At 32.0% G+C, this 16012-nt stretch overlaps 1 long non-coding RNA gene across 1 annotated transcript in view; it reads right to left on the bottom strand.

Annotated features, from left to right (window-relative positions):
* Nucleotides 1-2242: 2242 nt before the first annotated feature.
* Nucleotides 2243-16012, bottom strand: part of LOC127711390 (uncharacterized) — a 33139-nt gene continuing 19369 nt past the window's right edge. Inside the window, exons 2-3 of the long non-coding RNA XR_007986668.1 lie at nucleotides 3887-3990; nucleotides 2243-2299 (exon numbers count right to left, since the gene is read on the bottom strand). This is a non-coding gene — a long non-coding RNA (uncharacterized LOC127711390). The remainder of the gene's footprint in view (nucleotides 2300-3886; nucleotides 3991-16012) is intronic.

Below are 16012 nucleotides of genomic sequence, written 5' to 3' on the forward strand. Positions count from 1 at the left end.
AATAATGTGTTTTATATATTTTTGTCATTGCCAATAAGTTTATCCAGCAAACCATTATTATCGAAAGGTAAGCTCTAAAAATTTGTTTTGTAAAAGTTAATACCCGAGCACTCAATGAAAAAATCGTTTGTTTTCAATTTCCTACAAATGAATCGAATCCTACTACATCTTCAATTCATATAGATAATTCCCCAAGTTATGGTACATTGTTCCCCTTCTAATACCCATGAGGAATTGTTTGGACCCAATTTGAGACAATTTAAGATTGAAGCAGTTTTTAACAAAATTAAATAAATAATAATAAAAAAATAGAACTGTTCAAAATTCATATTAACTATATTTATATTTATTATGAATTATCTTTATTTTACTTGTGTTACCTGTAAATTGAATGCGCGCAAATGTAATCAAATGCTGCAAGCAAACGTAAAAATAATTAATCCCAAATGCGCAAAAAAAAAAAACAACCAAAAACAAAGCAAAAAAAACTAAATTACTGGTGCAATAGATTTTCAACGCAAATCGCTTAACATACCGAAATGAAGGTTATCTCGATGCAAATACCCTCATGTGGATAATTTAATCACCCCATTAAAAAACAAAATCTGAGTGATAATAGAGAATTTGCAATTTTACTATTGCCAGTTATTAGTAAATTATTTATAAAGTTTACTAATGAGTTAAAAGTCTTTGTAGTAATGAAACAATTTGGTTATTAAATGGTCACAATTATCCCCCAACAGAAATCTATACTTGGGGTAGAAAATTCTTAGAATTTGACAAAAGCTCTCGCAATTTTGGTTCCTCAATGCTCTTTAACTTCTTACTTGATTTAACATTTTAACTTTTCAATTTGAGCGTCACTGATGAGTCTTTTGTAGATAAAATACGCGTCTGGCATACAAAATTATAAGCCGTGTATCAATGATATTTTTTTTTATATCTATGACTTGACGTTAATAATGTGTCTAAATTTACAGAATCACCAAACAGGAAACAATTCTAATCTTCTTATCCTGAAGGACATGAAATGACTGAAATCATTAACAGACTTCTTATAGAATTCATTGTTCTTTAATGACGAGTCCCTACCCCCAAATTTCAACGATTCTGTCAATTAACTTGAAAGCGATTATAAATACACAGAGATTGAATATAATTTTGATAATGATCAAGCAAGATAAACAAGAAAATCCCATCAAGTCAATCAAATGTTAATGTGAGTGATTTCTAATTTTTTTCATGTTGAAAGTGCTGGAATAATTTAAACCTAACATGAGATGAATATCGCTTAGTTTTTGAAAAATTATAAACTGGTCTATCAACCAACATGGCAAACCGTTCGTTTAACCAACATGGCTTAAATAAAACCTAACATGGGTAAATGGATATTATTGTCGCGTATCTTGAAACCTTATAATAATATGGAACACCTTTAATTCACAAAAATGCGCCGAATGTCAAAATCGACAGAATATCCAAATCATCAGACGATTCATTACATGAGTGATTCCCTTTTATGATTATCAAAAAAAAAGAATTATTTTCAGGTTTAATCTACCATTTTCTTCATTAGGGAATACCTGTACCAATTCAGGAATATGACAGTTGTTTTCAATTCATTTGATGTATTTGACCTTTTAATTTTGCCATTTAATAAGGGACTTTCCGTTTTCAATTTTCCTTGGAGTTCGGTATTTTTTTTTTACTTTACTTTCTAGTTGATAAACAGACAATATTGCAAGATTTGAAACCTTTTATTTTATTGCAATGAATGTTATAAACTATTTATTCTTTGATATATTCAGTATAGTCATCTAATTACATTTCCTGGAGGAATATGAAAAAAAAAACACAAAACTTTAAAGAAAAACTTATAATAATAAGTTGCATGAAAAACCCACTAGAGAGTTTTTACTTTTAACAAGGCACTTTTTGTATCATTGATATATATATATATATTTATATAACCTGATAGCTTATTGTTACGTAATTTATACAGTCTAAACAATAGATTTAGATACGTGATAATTTCAGTCCAGAATATATATATATATATATATATATATATATATATGTATTTATTACAGTTTAAACATAAACAACTTACATTGTACTGATGCACTTGTAGAGAGAATGCGACCAGCAAAGTTTTAGCTGGACAAAATACCTCCTCTGTCCAATCTCCATAGTTCTGCTGGCCAGAACTTGCTGTGTCACCACAACGAACACCCCCTCTACTTCCACAGATAATCTCGATAGCATTCAGTTCTGTTCTATCGTCATCTGGCCCTTCAATCTGTCATTCAAAGAAGAGAAAAAAAATGATCGCGAGCATTAATATTATCTTACCACATATACACCTTCTAACCCATATGGAATTAACTGACCCGGTATATATCGTATTGTTTCACAAGTGCACTGTGTAACTAATAATAATATGTATGCATATATGATATGATGATTTAACGTTCGGATAAACATGTATTCATATTTTCTTATTTATTCTAATTTTCGAGCATACCAAGACAGATGGAAGCAATATATAGTAATATTATTAATCGAAATTTTTAAGGATTTGTGATTGGTTAAAACTTGATCACATGTACATTTGTATTTACTCAGTTTGCATGTCAATACTGTTGTGTTTAGCTTTTCGTAGGTCAAAAACAGCGTATTGCAAAGTGCATACAACATGTTATTAAAGTTCATTATAGAAATCCCTAATTTCATATTGTTCATGTAATAGTTTTTTAATTAATAATATAACAGTTGTAGCCTTTGCGTGAGGTCAATACGACGTTATATCTATCTAGAGAAGTATATTGACCTCGGAATTTGTCCTCAATCAATGTGCTTCTCTTAGGTCGATATAACCTCGTATAAACCTCATATAAAGGCTATACATGTATTGTATAGTATTGATTTAAATCAAAATTTGAGGAGAATAAGATTTAAATTGGTGATGAAAAGATCAATTAAGTACGCGAGCAACCGTATTTAATTTATTCATGACGAAACCAGGAAGCATTTACCCTCTCAATCAATATATTCTTAAGGATATTCGCTATTCTTGTTTATGTCTTTTTGTCAGGTATTCGGATTCCTATAGTTTTATCCATGAAGTGCCAATACAAATTATGCACGCTAACCTCTACTTTTCTATTCATAATTTAATTACATTTAGTTTTAAAAACAATTTTTTAATACAATCCTTGCTATTTTTTCATAGGTTTTGAGAGAGAAAAGGAGCCAATGTTAAATGTAAGAAAAATCTAGAGAGAATTATTTCCCGCCAAATTTCAATTGAATATATATCTCAAAAACAAGGACACGGACCTTTCGTTTTTTTTTGCTTTTTTATTTCTATTATTCAAAAACTATCACTTTATAATAGTCTTTTAAAAAGCTTGTCCCTTTGAAACAGACGAGCGAACATCCTTACAAAGAAGTGAGCCAGGCTTTAGTTCTACAACTTACTCGCCCTACCCTTTATCAACTAACTTCATTATGTATTTTGCATGGTTTCTCTTTTTAGAATTACTAAGCATTAATTTTTGAATAAAAAATGGATTTAAATAAACTTTTTGATGTTAGTGTTTTTTCTCTGTTTTATCGGAATTGGCATTTGAAGCAGCTACATATGTATCGGAAAAATGCCCACAGACTAAATGAAACCACCGACTACATTAATCAACCCTTTACGATCTCCTGTCAAAAAAAAAAAGAACGATAAATATTTTTTTGTTTCGCTTTTGATACTTCTCTACTTTAAAAAATATATAAAAATGAAACTCTCCCGCCACCACACCATGAAGTGTGTACTTCCTATTGACGTCGATCAAAAACCGTTAGCTTAATATAGTAACCATGGAAGTATACATACATTCATTTTGTAACCAACGGCATAATGACCTTTCGTACAAAATTCTTGGTATGTCCAATCCCCAAAAACTCCACCATTTGTAACAGACAATGTATAGATATAGTCTGAAAAACATAAGTTATGTAGGTGAATTTTTTTATAAATAACGTTTTACGTTACAGCAAACCCAACAGCAGCACAAATTAAAGACCTCTTAAACTCAATATACAGTATATGCAACAATAAAAAGGTATGTGTACAAAATATTTGAAGCAACACCAGCACCCCCTTTAAAAAGAAAAAAACATAGTATCAATTAGACAGAAACTATCAATGTTCTGCAATCGACAGTATTTTTTAAAATAGCAAAACCATTAGTTGTAACATGTGTAAGTCGAACACGTACTAGATTTCTGAGTTTGGACAGTCACACAGAAATTCATTGCTAGCAAATATGCTTAACCCCGCCACATGCTTCACGTACCTGTCTTAGGTAAAAAGCTAATCCGAATAATCCACTACTTATATTTCGCCCACTATCGATCGCCTCGTGAGGACACTGACAAATATAGGGCACACAATCATTCCTGTTAAGTCATCTAAGTCAGAAGCCTGTAATTCAATGGAGGTTATTGGTTTCTATTGTTCGTTTATTGTTTATAATAAATCGTCGTTGGTTTTTTTTCGTTTGAACTTTTTACATTTTGCTATTGCGGCTTTTTATATCTTAGTATACGAGTGTGTTGATAGGGTATACAAAATAGAAAATAATCGGCCAAATAATTAGGAAATAGAGACATATAGTCGCCTAGTACCACTTCATTTGGCTCTCTACCCTAAAGGTAGACTTAGTATGACAACTTTAGTTTGCTATCTCCCCTGATGATAATTCACTTTGAGTTTTTAGGGAGAAAGTTCGGAAAACAAAATGATTTCTGAGTGTCCTTTCCGTAAATTCTATCGGGATGGTTTTTTAGGCGTACTACTTCCTTCTTTTTTCATGTATCTCCCTCCAGCATTGGAACACACGCAGCAAACTATGTCTTTAAAATGGTAACGAATAAAATCGTATGCACAATAAATGAATCAAAATTGAAATGCAGTATATAGAGCCTCGGCCATTACAAATGCGCATGTACAAATATAATTATATGGATGTACATACTTTTAATTTACACGCGTGTCTAAAATGATTTAGGTTTTTCCATGAACACACAAAATTACTTTTTGAGTAGGTTTACATTTTTACAAACAACCCTACAGTTGTAACATGTATATAACTTATATAGGAAATAACGGTAGTATTTATTCTTCCATAGGCGACAATACTAACATTTTCTACATTTACCACTTTTTATAATAAAAACCTGGACAAAACAGGTATGTGTTATATTAGTACTTTATTATTCTGTTTTAGAAATTTACGTCACATGGTATCATGACTATCTTCGAACGGAGCTTATTTATAGTATCGTCATTTTACATCAAATTGAAGCCTTTTCAAATTACTCTCAAAAAATATTTCAATGTGTTTCAAAATTTATGTTATAAATAAAGATACTGCAGTTATTCATAAATTAATAAAAACTATATTATACCCTTTCATTCACAGCACTCCTAAGTTGACTTCGTTCACCTACCTTGGGTACACGAAAGGCCAACCTAAAGATGGGAAATGTAATATTATTTGTTTCCTATAACGCTAAACAGGACTGCAGATTCACATCTAAATGCAACTTAATTAAACGTGGTAAACTACTTTAACCAAAGACATTATTTGTCGAACGCAAATCTGTTGCATGTAAAAGGGAGATTGTAGTGGTCTGGTAACTGGTAAAAAATGAAAACAATACGTTATAAATTTCATGCGTCCGAAACGCTTTTCTGGATTTACCTTTACCAGGAACGCTCAAAGTCGAATATTTGTTCCATCTAAAGCCAACTTTGCCTGAGGGAGTTGAAACCTTAGTTTCTAATAATTTCAAATTTTATTAACGGACAATTTTAGAAAGGTTTGTAATAAATCATATCAGTACCGAAGTACTGACTACTGGACTGATGATACCCTCAGGGACTGATAGTCCATTAGTAGAGGTATCGACCCAGTGCTGTAAAAGATGAAAACAACTCGTTATTAATTTCATGCGTCCGAAGCGCTTTTCTGAATTAACCTTCATCAGGAAAGCTCAAAGCCAAATATTTGAAAGCCAAGGATGTATAAGGACCGAAACAGTTGAAGAGCTGTATGACCGAAAAGTACCTAAAAAATAGCCAAATTCATCTAATGCCAACTTTGCCTAAGGGAGTTGAAACTAAGAACCTTAGTTTCTAATAATTTCAAATTTTATTAACGGATAATTTTAGAAAGGTTTGTTACAAATCATATCAGTACTGAAGTACTGACTACTGGGCTGATGATAGCCTCTGGGACTGGTTGTCCACCAGCAGAGGGATCGACCCAGTGCTGTAAAAAATTAAGACAACACGTTGTAAATTGTATGCGTCCGTAGCACTTTTCTTGATTTACCCTCATAAGGAACGCTCAAAGCGATGAATTCTTGCAAGCCAAGGATGGGTTGCAGATTTAGGTGGCAACGGACGGACAAAGTGATTACTATATAGCCCCACAATTGCTTAAGATATAATAAAATGAACAGAGAATTATCAATTATGGACAAAGAGACATACATATCCATTATAATATCTCCACACTTTATTTGCAAAGTTAGGAGATAGCAAGTGCCAATCAAGACAAACATTATAATTTCAAAGATGGATTTGCAATTACTGTTGTTCTCTGAAATCCATCTATCTGTTTAGATAATAAAAAACAAAGTGAAAAACCGGCACGGGTTCAGACAGAAAGATATTGAATGTAGAGAAAACTGTCCACCTAACTCACTGATGGATTTCATCAGATGACAATCCGAATACTTAAAATCCAAGCTAAAAAATAAGCATACTAATTCAGTCACGTACTCAAAATGTCGAGAGTTTGTTGTAAAGTTTAAAGCTGGTATGATATGTAGCTGCGGAAATAATGACAGCTTCACGTGTAGAGCTTAAAGGATTTACCATATTGATCCATATTGAAAGCATGTATGTAAGGCAGTAAGTAAAGGGGTTCTATTCTTCTGTCATTCAGTTTCTCGGTTTACATAAGATTATAAAGCACATGATTGACTTACCGCTAAATTTACGACCGGGGTGTAGAATGTTTGAACCAGAAACGTTGTTCAATTCCGTATGACAGCAACCAGAGGATCCCAGTTTACACTCTCCACTCAATGTTACATAAGTTATCTCACAGCAGATATCACTGTTTTCCACACAGAATGCTGCACATTGAATTTCAGACAAACTACCTATAACTTCGAGATCCATTGACCGTATTTCCTTATTTTTATCTACTCTGAAGAATTCCTTAGTTGTCTGATATTTTCCAACAGTAAACTTCGCGTTTTGAAAAAGGAAACTCAATTTCAAAGCGATTTCAAATATTTTCATGACTGTCTGAAAAAAAATGAATATTTATTTTGATAATAAATGTTAAGGTTTAAATTTTCGAAAAATACTGAAAACTCATTTAATTTTGATTCATTCGATAAACTGAAATCAATTCGTCTGAAGTGTATTCTATTGTTACAGTAGTCAAAATGAATCTATAAAATAACAATTGTGTGCGCATTTAACGAAGTCATATGACAGGCATTTCAATTAAAACATTTTTTTCATAATTTTGTTTTTAATTAAACCTTATAGAAAAAAATCTTTCCACGACTGAACTCAACTTAGAATTGAAAATGTTCATGTAATAACTTAGCTCATAGTTAATTAATGAGAGCGAGACATTAGCAAATGAAATCACACTGAATCAATAAATATACACCAGTGAGACCAAATGGAGTAATTAATAATTGTAGTGAAAGGCTTACGGTACTTCGGGCACTAAGAGTTTCCAGTAGCAGCACAGTCATGTTGATGGTGAATACATCAATTATATATGATACTGTTTTCTTAACAGATTTAATTCACATTCGAAATCCCTATCAGGAATGTATGTCTTTTAAAATATCTTCATATGAATGATGTTGTTGGTACTCAATGCACACTTTGAACATGTTTTGGCTTTCGAACTTTTTTGATCTAAGCGTCACTGATGGGTCTTGTGTAGACGAAGCGCGCGTTTGGCGTATTAAATTATAAGCCTGGTACCTTTTGAAAGCTACTATTTGTGTGTGTCTCTGTCCTGTATGTTCTCCCATTTATTTGTATTGTAGTCCTGTCATGTAATCTTGTCATTTTAATGTTATATTTAACATTGCCATAAAAGCGGGAGGTTTAGCTAGCCACAAAACCAGGTTCAACCACCATTTTTTTCTTAAAATGTCCTGTACCAAGTCAGGAAAATCGCCATTGTTATATTATAGTTCGTTTCTGTGTGTGTTACATTTTGGTGTTGAGTTTCTGTTCTGTCGTTGTTCTCCTCGTATATTTGATGTGTTTCCCTCAGTTTTAGTTTGTAACCCGGATTTGTTTTTTTTTTCTCAATCGATTTATGAATTTCGAATAGCGGTATACTACTGTTGCCTTTATTTGTTGAATGTGAGATCAGAATATTCGAAAAGGCAGTTTTCTACTGGTCTCAATTGGTAATGAGATCGATCTATGTCCGGTTTCACACTTTCATTTCTATGTTTGGTTTAATGAAAAATAAAAAGAGTCAGAAAATACTTGAGGTACAACAAAACTGACTGATAAGTCGAAATCAGACCAAACAACCTGACTGATAAGTCGAAGACAGACCGACAAAACTGACTGATAAGTCGAAGACAGACCGACAAAACTGGCTGATAAGTCGAAGACAGACCGACAAAACTGACTGATAAGTCGAATACAGACCGACAAAATTGACTGATAAGTCGAAGACAGACCAACAAAACCATTGATGAAAAAGACAAAAAGACAAACATCACTTAACAAACCATTAAGTAGAAACCTTAAGACTGAACAACACGAACCCTTGAAAATTTCACGTGGTTTGGCATGATAAGCTCTGAACAACACGAACCCTTAAAAATATCAGGTTGTCCGGCATGATAAGCACTGAACAACACGAAACCCTGAAAATATAACGTGGTCCGGCAGGATAAGCATAATTATTATGCACCCAACTGTCGTGTTACTCATACTGAACAACACGAACCCCTGAAAACATCACGTGGTCCGGCATGATAAGCACTGAACAACACAAACCCCAGAAAATATAACATGGTTCGGCATTATAAGACTGAACAACACAAACCCCTGAAAATATCACGTGGTCTGGCATGATAAGTGTGGTAGAGTGGAATTTAGTATATTTTTGGTAATTGTGAATTTGTATATATTGATTAAATTTATTGGAATAAAATGATTTTCATACTATTGATATTATTAGTTACAAATTGAATGGTATTTGATTTGTTCATTCTGAATACTGTTATACTGACCAGTTAACCTGTTTGTCTATGTTACCTTGATTTCTATATTTAGAATCTTAATTAAGGCTATATTTCTATATGGATAGTGATTTTGGTCACATGCTCTTTTTGGAGGGAAATTTCTATTGTTCTAGACATTCTTATTTCAACTGTTTTACTGACCAGTTATATTTCACAATTCTGGAGTTTATAAATTGGCTTGCTATATATATATTGCTTTATATTGATTGCTGAATCTTTGGGAATCTTAATTACTACTTTACAGGTCAGTTGTATATACCTTAAAATAACAATTAACAATAGGGAAAGAAAAATCGTCCCTTGTTTTTTTCGGACCGTTTGGAGGACCTCCTTCTGCTATTTTTGTTTTTTATTCTATGTTTGAAAATATTTCTTTAATATAAAAATAAGGAGAATGGTATGATTGCCAATGAGACAACTATCCACCAAAGTTCAAATGAAGTAGATGTAAGCAATAAAAGGTAATCGAAGGGTCTTCAAAAATGTGAAAACCCCATACCGTAAAGTCGGCTATAAAAGGAATAGACAAGAAAAATATGAATATGTTCAATTGATAAAACTGACTAAGGCCTAATTTATAACAAAACAATTTACGAAAAACATATATGACAGACATGTACCAACGACAACCATATGAGCAAAAAACGACAACCACTCAATAACACACAATGCTCAATAATCAACTAATGACGTTGGACCGAGCAACGGACAGGCACATATAGGATCACATAGAATGTGGCGGGGTTAAATATGTTTGTAGGCGCCTGCCCTCCCCTAACCTGGGACAGTGGTGTAACTAATTAAGTAATAAGTATGTTTTTCGACCGTTCTATTAAACGCACAGATGACTTTTATTATCGATTTGGCATTGAATTCTAATATTCTCTTCCAAAAATCAAAGGCGGTCACTTCGAAAAAGGCGATAAGAAAATATCTTAACTCGCAGTCGTAAGTTAATGCTAAGATAGCTGTAAAATTGTTAAGAGTAATCCACGAGGGGATTGGAGATAATCTCTTTGCACCATCGTAACTTTCTCGCAAAGCGTTCGTTAGTTTTCTCTTAAATGAAACTTAAGATAGGTTTTCATGATACTGGCCCCAGGTTTACAAGTAAAGCTGTCAAGTTTTGCCAACAATAGCTGCGTTTCAAAACAATTTACCAGGTCATTTTTTACATTTTCTTCACTTTCAGGGCCTTTTTTTATGACTTTGTAATTTTATTATGGGCGTTGCAGTCCGAATGATAAAATAAGGAAATAACTTCATGTGATTTATTGCAAAAACGAACACTTTCCATAAAAGACATGTAAATTAAACAAACAGTTAACAAATTATTGGTGATAATTAAGATTACTGGAATTCATATAAATAAATGAAAATATGGGGTCTGTTACTATGGAAACACATAAATAAAATTATTTTCTAATGGTAACATGATAAAAGGGTCTTAGTACACTATATTTGTACCAAATATTATTAAGATCTGTGAAGGTCCGTTTCCAGCATATTTTGATACCTACAGAGAATGACTCTCAAAAGAAGACACTAAATAAAGGCATTCTCAATTCTAACAGTAGTATACCGCTGTTCGAAATTCATAAATCGATTGAAAAAAAAACAAATGCGGGTTACAAACTAAAACTGAGGGAAACACATCAAATATAAGAGGAGAACTACAACACAACAGAAACACAACATTAAAATGTAACACACACAGACACTATAATATTACAATGGCCATTTTTCCGACTTGGTACAGGACATTTTAAGAAAAAAATGTCGGGTTTAACTTCGTTTTGTGGCTAGCCAAACCTCCCGCTTTTATGGCAATGTTTAATAGAACATTAAAATGACAAGATTACATGACAGGACTACAATACAAATAAATGGGAGAACATATAGGACAGAGAAACATACGAATAATAGCTAACAAAAGGTACCAGGTTTAAATTTAATACGCAAGACGCACGTTTCGTCCACACAAGACTAACCAGTGACGCTTAAATCAAAAAAGTTCGAAAGCCAAAAACAAGTACAAAGTCGAAGAGCATTAAGGACCAAAAGTTCCAAAAAGTTGTGCTTAATACGACTAAGGTTATATGTCTGGGATAAGAAAATCCTTAGTATTTAGAATGATTCATACTTTTGCAAACAGTAAATTTATACAAATGACTATATAATAGATATACATGATAACACCGAAGTGGTGACTAACTATAGAATAAAAACGGATACATAAAACAACATAAACCAGCACATAGAAATTCACAGCCGAGTTAGCCAAAGAGATCAACGCAAATAACGTGATGTCACATTTGAATTTCTGAAATTTCCCCAAAATAGGATAGAATTAGGACAGCATTCAAGATTTGGTTTATATTATAACATTAATTGATAACAATGAAAATTTCAATACTAATTAATATAAAATGTGGTAGTAATTAGATAATTAATAGTATACTAGCTATGTCGGTGTTTCTTCTAAATCAAACTGTAAACCAAATATATCGTATAAATTTAGTTGACCCAAACTAAAATCTAATTAATGAACTGGGTGATTAATTATCTTTACCATAACACACGAATACAACATAGCTAGATAGCAATCTTTAAATATTATGAATTTCTTTTATTACGAAACTCTAAAAGATTGAAAGTGATTAGTTATTGTATTATTGTACATGTTGCTATGGTGACAGTAGACTTTTATTCACAACAGAAAAAATTAACATCATTGAGTGCAGTATCGTCTTGTCCATATGGACTTCCTCCATGGATTTTGGTTTGTATACCACATATTGCACTGTTCACTGGACAAGCGTCACTCCATTCGCCATAAGAACCGTACACACCATACCCGGGAGGATAGCTCAGTTCGAAGTTACCAACGTCATCTCTAAAATATCTGCATTTGAATTTGACGTAGTTGGCACCTGTGTTATCACTTTCATTCTATAAAAAAATCGGGGAAAAAAAGAAAATTCTGATTTCACGCTGCTTAACAGAGAAAACATATGAATACGTTAGTAAAATAATATGTCAAAAGTAATAAACATGTATATATATATATATATATATATAAGGAGGTATGATTGTCAATGAGACAAGTCATCACCAAAGTTCAAATAACGTTGATATAAGCAATTACAAGAGACCGATCGGTCGGTTTATTACATTGGAAACAGGAAATGCCGTGATTTCATGATCAGTAAATGTAAAATAAAAACCGATAATTTCACACTTTTGACGTCATCCATTTTTAGTAATTCCTTCGATCTTCAGAATTCCAAAAATTGTCTGTTACTCTCGCTAAAATCAATAAGTAGTCTCGGTACGTAAAGTGTCAAAACCGTTGAAAAACGAAATAAGTGTTACGTTGTGGTTTTCATGATTTTTTTCAAGCATCACTCAAACCTTAATGATTTAGAAAGACAAAATCTCCCGATGACTGGTGTTGACAGGAACCGACCTTTCCTTATCTTTTCATAACAGTTTCATTACTATACTATTAACGCTTAATACTGAACGGCTTGTTGAAAAGTCCCGAAAAGGGTTTCGATTCTACATTTTTTGTAGAAATCACGGGTAAGATAGATGTACTACGAAGTCCGGTGTCAAATCAAGAACTATGAAGTGTAATATTTTGTTCTTTTTGTTTCTTTACACTCTCTCTTTGTTATAATTTTTTTTTAGTTGGCACGCAATAGGAGGCAACTGCCTACAAGCCTCGAAATAATTTGCGGTCCTGTCCAATAATGCGATTTGTCAAGACCTTGTGGATGCCTTAAATTCAAAAGGAACTGTAGCCTGGGATCTTGCCAGATGAGCAAGAAACCCATGCTAAACGAATAGAAAATGCGTAGAAAAAATAATGTTTCCTTGCGTTTTCTGCTTCATCCACATTTAAAAGTCAATTTGATAAGTGAAAGTAAAATAACAAAAATACCGAACTCTACGGAAAATTCAAAACGGAAAGTCCCTTATCAAATGACAAAATTAAAAGCTCAAACACATCAAACGAATGGAAAACAACTGTCATATTCCTGACTTTGTACGGGCATTTCTTTATGTAAAAAATAATGGATCAAATCTGGTTTTATAGCTAGCTTCATTTGGACTACCATCATATTGACAACAATGTGTGAACAAAACCAACAGACAAAATGGGTAAAAATGTCAAAAAAAAGGGGTATAGCACTCGACATTGTGTTCTTTTATTTCTTATTTTCAAAAGGAATGAAATATTAATTAAAAAAACTGTACCGTTACCAAATACGTTATACACAGTCGTTGTACACAGTTGAAAAGGGACCATTTAGAGCTTACTTTGTGATATGGGTTTTGCTCATCATTGAAGGCCGTACGATGACCTATAGTTGTTAAATATTGTGGTGTAATACCACCATTGATTCCATTAAAAAAAAATCCAAAGATCTTGTGTAACTTTGTGCAACTAACTTACTAGTAATTAAGCAATACTAATAATTTGTTTTATATATTTTTGTCATTGCCAATAAGTTTATCCAGCAAACCATTATTATCGAAAGGTAAGCTCTAAAAATTTGTTTTGTAAAAGTTAATACCCGAGCACTCAATGAAAAAATCGTTTGTTTTCAATTTCCTACAAATGAATCGAATCCTACTACATCTTCAATTCATATAGATAATTCCCCAAGTTATGGTACATTGTTCCCCTTCTAATACCCATAAGGAATTGTTTGGACCCAATTTGAGACCATTTAAGATTGAAGCAGTTTTTAACAAAATTAAATAAATAATAAAAAAAAAAATAGAACTGTTCAAAATTCATATTAACTATATTCATATTTATTATGAATAATCTTTATTTTACTTGTGTTACCTGTAAATTGAATGCGCGCAAATGTAATCAAATGCTGCAAGCAAACGTAAACATAATTAATCCCCTAATGCGCGTCTGGCATATAAAATTATAAGCCGTGTATCAATGATATTTCTTTTATATCTATGACTTGACGTTAATAATGTGTCTAAATTTACAGAATCACCAAACAGGAAACAATTCTAATCTCCTTATCCTGAAGGAAATGAAATGACTGAAATTATCAACAGACTTCTTATAGAAATCATTGTTCTTTAATGACGAGTCCCTACCCCCAAATTTCAACGATTCTGTCAATTAACTTGAAAGCGATTATAAATACACTGAGATTGAATATAATTTTGATAATGATCAAGCAAGATAAACAAGAAAATCCCATCAAGTCAATCAAATGTTAATGTGAGTGATTTTTAATTTTTTTCATTTTGAAAGTGCTGGAATAATTTAAACCTAACTTGACATGAATATCGCTTAGTTTTTGAAAAAATATAAACTGGTCTATCAACCAACATGGCAAACCGTTCTTTCAACCAACATGGTTTAAATAAAACCTAACATGGGTAAATGCATATTATTGTCGCGTATCTTGAAACCTTATAATAATATGGAACACCTTTAATTCACAAAAATGCGCCGAATGTCAAAATCGACAGAATATCCAAATCATCAGAAGATTCATTACATGAGTGATTTCCTTTTATGATTATCAAAAAAAAAAAGAATTATATTCAGGTTTAATCTACCATTTTCTTCATAAGGGAATACCTGTACCAAGTCAGGAATATGACAGTTGTTTTCAATTCATTTCATGTATTTGACCTTTTAATTTTGCCATTTAATAAGGGACTTTCCGTTTTCTATTTTCCTTGGAGTTCGGTATTTTTTTTTTATTTTACTTTCTAGTTGATAAACAGACAATATTGCAAGATTTGAAACCTTTTATTTTATTGCAATGAATGTTATAAACTATTTATTCTTTGATATATTCAGTATAGTCATCTAATTACATTTCCTGGAGGAATATGAAAAAAAACCACAAAACTTTAAAGAAAAACTTATAATAATAAGTTGCATGAAAAACCCACTAGAGAGTTTTTACTTTTAACAAGGCACTTTTTGTATCATTGATATATATATATATATATATATATATATATATATATAAACTGATAGCTTATTGTTTAGTAATTTATACAGTCTAAACAATAGATTTAGACACGTGATAATTTCAGTCCAGAATATATATATATATATATATATATATATATATATATATATATATATATATATATATGTATATCAATACAACAAACCATAAGGTCCCCAGAAAAAGAAAATTCAAAAAACGGAAACAAAAAACTGAAAGCATTGTTGTAAATTTGTCATCTAAAGAACTTACACGTGCTGAAGAATCTCTTTTAAGTAAAGGTTTAAACTTCTGTCCTATCCCATCAAATGTAAATAACTTTCAGCTAGACGAGGACTTAGACCAATTCGCTAGACGTTTACGCTTGAAAGATTTTTTCTACAATAGGGGCAAGAAAAACCTTGAAGAAGCTGGATTAACAGATTCAGATACTGACACCAATGAAGAAGTCACGCCCATCCCAAAATTTAAGAAAAAAAGTTCATGGAAACCACCTAAGAGTAAAAATGATAACCTGGAGTCATTCATTAACTACGTGAGGTCTGATATAAAGTCCTGTATAACAAATACAAGAAATTATAATTTATCCAAGTCAGAAAGCATTGCTTTGAAAGCGTTAAAAGATCAAGAGGATA

This window comes from Mytilus californianus, unplaced genomic scaffold (genome assembly GCF_021869535.1).
Source record: "Mytilus californianus isolate M0D057914Y unplaced genomic scaffold, xbMytCali1.0.p SCAF_8, whole genome shotgun sequence".
In the NCBI taxonomy this organism is placed as follows: domain Eukaryota; kingdom Metazoa; phylum Mollusca; class Bivalvia; order Mytilida; family Mytilidae; genus Mytilus; species Mytilus californianus.